The sequence below is a fragment of the Mustela nigripes genome, chromosome 12 (genome assembly GCF_022355385.1).
Source record: "Mustela nigripes isolate SB6536 chromosome 12, MUSNIG.SB6536, whole genome shotgun sequence".
NCBI classification, from domain to species: Eukaryota; Metazoa; Chordata; class Mammalia; order Carnivora; family Mustelidae; genus Mustela; species Mustela nigripes.
The window spans coordinates 42,741,105-42,746,057 of record NC_081568.1 but is presented as its reverse complement, the minus strand read 5'-3'; positions in this window follow the sequence as shown (position 1 = coordinate 42,746,057).

Below are 4,953 nucleotides of genomic sequence, written 5' to 3'. Positions count from 1 at the left end.
CCTCACCAAAAGTGTGGCATGGGCAGAGGTGTGTGTACAGAGGCAATGGAGAGTAGGGGTTCTGGACTGGAGCTACGACTCTGGGGCTCTGAGCAAGTGATTAGTTCTCTGAACTTTTGTTTCCTCATCTTTGAATCTTTTTTTTCCTTTCTTTTAATCAGAGAGTGAGAGAGAGAGAAAGTGAGTCCAAGCAGGGGGAGGGCAGACAGAGGGAGAAGCAGGCTCCCTGCTGAGCAAGGAGCCTGATGCAGGACTTGATCCCAGGACCTTAGGATCATGACCTGAGCCAAAGGCAGACACTTAACCACTGAGCCACCCAGGTGTCCTTGTTCCCTCATGGGAATAGTAATTGTACTTACCTCAGGTAGACCAAATGATAAACCTCCAAATGTATCTGTGTCCCACTCCCCTAATTGTAAATATGTGATCTTTCATGCAAAGGACTTTGAGGATTAAGGGTTTTGAGCCGGGAAGATTACCCTAGAAGAGCGATGGGTCCTATGTAATCCCAATCTTTATAAGACAGAGGCAAGAGAGGCAAAGTCCAGAAACAGATGCGATAAGGAAACAGAGGTTGGAGTGATGTTCTTGGAAAACAAGGGCAGGTCACCAGCCAAGGAATGCAAGTGGCCTCTAGAAGCTGAAAAAGGCAAAGAGGCGGCTCTTCCCCCAAGCCTCCAATACCTCGATTTTAGGACCTCTGACCTCCAGAACTGTTAAAGTAATGAATGTGTGTTTTAAGTCACCAAGTTTGTGGTAATTCACTACAGCAATAAGAGGAAATGAATATACCACCTAAGTGTATATATTAAGCAAAGATTAAGTAGGATAACGGGTATAAAATGTTTGGCCCAGTGTCTGCTCAGTCTTACTGGAATTATCATTTTTCTTCCTCGTTAGTCAGAATTGTTCCTTCAGGACCTGGTTCCCCAGGGGCCTTCAGGTTCCCACACACTCAGTTTGTCAGTCTTCCTTCCTGCAAGGCCCATTCAGGATTTATGGCCTGGAGATCTGAAACACTGAGATTCTGATCCTGTTTCTGATGTAAGGCCTTAGGGGATGTTTCTTGGCACCGGTTTTATTTACTTAACTTTCTGCTTGGTTGCTTGACTTCCTGCCAGAAGCCAAACCAACAGAGACACCCTGATCTACTTCCAGAGTTCAGACCTCTTGTTCCCTGTCCAGGTACAGCTGCCCGTACCTGGGAACACTCGTTGCCCACCGGGCCCCAGTCCAGCTCCCAGAGATGGTTCAGGTGACAGAGGTGACCTCCCAGTGGTTCAGGTGACAGAGACTTTGGAGTTACCCAGCAGAAAGACAAGCAATTCTTGGTGGGGTTGAGAATCTGCATCTGAGTCAGGGGTTAGGAGACCTGGCTCTAAGCCCCAGCTCCCCTGGATGATTGGGGCCTCAGTTTCCCCATATCTATAATATAAGTTGTGAGCCTTACCCTGACTTCCTCACCAGACTACTCTGTCACTCACTGAGATGTTATGCAAGGAAATAACCTTAGAATGGCTGAAAGGGTTTGAAAATTGTAGGAATGGAGAGGGGAAAGAGAAGGGAGAAAAGGAGGAACAGGAGAAGGGGGACCTCCAGTGCTTGGCAGTTCTAGGCACACTTTCAGTTACTGGAAGAGGCCAAGCTCTCCCCACCCCAGGGTCTTGGCATTTATTCTCCCCCTGCTGGCAATGTTCCCCCTGCAGCCCTTCTCACTGACTCACCATCAACTCTTCTCTCCAAGTCCGCCTCTTCTGAGAAGCCTACGCTAACTACGCTCTCTGAAGTAGATCCCCCATCGCGTTTTTATGTCATCCTGTTTCTCTCCTTCATAGAATTGGTCACAACCCGAAACAGGTTCATTACCTGCCTTCGCTATTGCAATGTCTCTATCCTACTTACTGCTGCGTCCCCAGTGCAGTGGAACCAATAAACAGATGAGGGAGAGAGCTGATGAGCTGATGTTCTAGACATGTGGGGAGCCCAGATGTCGTGCACGTGTGGGCCTTCCCAAGACGGTGGCTGGGAAAGCCTCCTCGAGTCCTCAGGCTGTGGCCGGATGCTAGGGTCAGGGAGGGCAGGATGGAGGTTGAGTAGGTAATACCTAGAGAGCAAACCTGGAGAGTGGCCAGACGGGGTGGCGGCAAGGCAGCAAGGATCCCGAGGTACTGACTTCTCATTTTGCAAGCTGATGTTGGGTAAGCCGCATTCTCAACCAAGAAGAGGGGAACCAAATGGTTGTGTGTTCTAGGGTCCACAGATGTCAGAGCTGGAAGGAAAGTTAGGGGGAGGCAGAGTGTCATGGTTGAACATTTGGGTCCCTTAATCCTGGCTTTGAATCTCTGAATTGCAATGTGCTGGGTCCATGAGCGTGGGTATACTATTGCTCTGACCTGAACCTCATCTTCCACATCTATAGAATGGGGATGATAAAAGTTCCTATTTCATAAAGGTTTGATCTGAAAGTATATACAAAGGATTCTGGCTCGTAATACTACTATTCTGGCTCATAATACTACTATGATGCTGTCCGTGCACATTACAAATGGAAAAGTTGTTGTTCAAGTGGGCATGAGCCCAAAGTCATTCGCTGTCTCAGTGGCAGAGCAGGGACACACACCCAGGTCCACCACACCTGGCCCAGCTGCACTTCTTTCCCTTCCTCTAAAGCCCTTGGAGGTGGCAGGAGGACCTAAAGCCTTAGTCCTGGCAGTTTCCCTTCCTAGGTCAAAGTTATTCTTGCCTCCGAGGCTCCTGCTTCCCCAAGGGTGCTCCTACCCTAGATAGGAAATCTACCTAGTTTTCCTCAGAGGGATCCTGGCTCAAGGTATCCTCACGGGGGCCCATGAGTCACTCCTGAATGGGACCTCTGTTCCAGGGTGTTAGCCTCGCTCCAGCCAGCTTTCCAGTTCTGGAAAAAAAGGCCACATGGGAATGGTTCCATCGGCTCATTCTCATCAGAAACATTATCTTAGTTTATGAAGAAAAAACACAACGCTGAAGTTAATTTTAGTCCCCGTGATGCCTGGGAGCTATAGCAACCAATTGTATAAAAATATGCAGCTGTCCAGATGGCGAAACTTATCGGAGTCTGCCAGGAGCCTGTATTGAATAGCCAAGACAGAGCATCAGCTCTTGGCCCCCGGATCAGGGAGAGGTTTGGGGGGAGCATGGAGAGCAGAGATCCTTTCTTGGATTTCTGATTCATGCCTTTGAGAACCTGAAGAAAGCCATGAGCCCTCTCTGCAGAAAAATGCACAGACACCCAAACTTTTATGATCAATTTTTGTAAGTTTGATGTTCTTTGGAAGACTAACGTTGGGTATTATTCCAGGCTGGAATGCCATTAGAAGGCAACCCCCTCATTAAGTGAATGCCAGCTCTGTGCTGGCCGCTGTTCTAGATACTTTGAATATTGCAGCAAATGTGACACATGACCCCCTGCCCTCGTGGATCATTTGTCTGGTGGGGGAGACAAATAGTTTCTGAGCAGGACAATTGCTAGGAGGGAAGAAAGACAGTGTACGTCGGTGAACTCTGCCTGTGAGAGAGGCAAGAAGGCTGATTCCCACTGGGTGGTCGGCAGTTGGTGGTCGGGGGGGATGCAGCTCCTCTAGGAGATGACAGAGACCTGGTGGGTGAGGAGAGTCCAGGCACAGGACATCCAAATAAACGACTGACCCTGGCAGGGGTACAAGTAAGTGTAAAGAAGCAGGGGTAGGAACAATGTTGGGGTTGTTGAAGAACTGAATGGAGGCCAGTGACCTCGAGTAGATTGAACAAGCAGGAGAGGATGGCAAGAGAGGCAGGGGCCATATTATGTAGAAGTTTATGGGTGTGTTCTCCATCTTCTCTCTTTTCTTGTGGTGCAAACCAAATCCATGCTTCTCGAGCCACCTACTCCAGCAAGCCTTCCGCACTGCCCCAGTCTAAGCATCCCTCCACTCTGAGCCCTGGGATAAACCTCACAGTCTATACCACTCGTGGGAGTGGGTGTATCCGTAAGGCAGGCCCTCTTGGCAAGCTCCAAAGCTCCTGTAGGACAAGGACCAGATATTAATTCTTGTATCCCTCAGAGTTCTATGAATGCACTTATGAACGTTCAACATTCATCAATATCCTCATAAAGTTTCAACCAAGACCTATTGCACTGAGAAGTTCATGTAGCACAAGAGTGAACCAGTCCAACGGTGGTGGACTCAGCCTGCCCAGACCCCTGTAAAGCAGGTGATCTTGGGCAAATGACTTAGCCTCATTGAGCCTCTGTTTCCTTATTAGTAAAATGGGCACAGTAACTTTATCTAAGTCAAGGGGTTGCTGCTGAAGACTATGAAGTCTCTGTAAGCCTTGGCTGTTGTTACTTCTAAGATTATTATCTATTCTATACTGATGATACAGACTCCCCAGCTAGAAAGCAAATCTCTTATATGTCTATTCCTGGTGCAACTAGAGTCAGAGTTCTTATTTTTAGATCGTACTCCCCATCTTGTCTGTACAGAGGCGAGTCTTGGCTTTGCCTTTGTCACAGATACAGTCCCCTAGAACTGGTAATGCCCTCCGGCGCATTTCCTAATCTTGTAAAGATCACTGGTCAGGAAGTCAGGACACTTGGGCCTGGTTCTGTCCGTGTCCTGGTTCTGTCCCTGGGGGCCTTTGGGTAATCCCTGGCCCTTCCAAGCCTCAGTTCCCTTCTGAACAAGGAGGAGGTGGTTGCAGATGATTCCTGTGGACCCTTCCAGCCCTGGAGCTCCATGAGTGTACAGGCAGCAGCACGGGAACCCATGAAGCAGGCAGGGTTGGGGAGTCTGGTCAGGACAGCCCACCACAAGGGGAGGAGGAGAGAAATGGAAGACCTAGTGGGCTTTGGAGGTGGGGAGAAGGGGGAGGGGAGAAGGAGGAGACAGAGGAGGAGGAGGAGGAGGAGGGACCGAGGGGTGGAGGGGAGAGAGACCC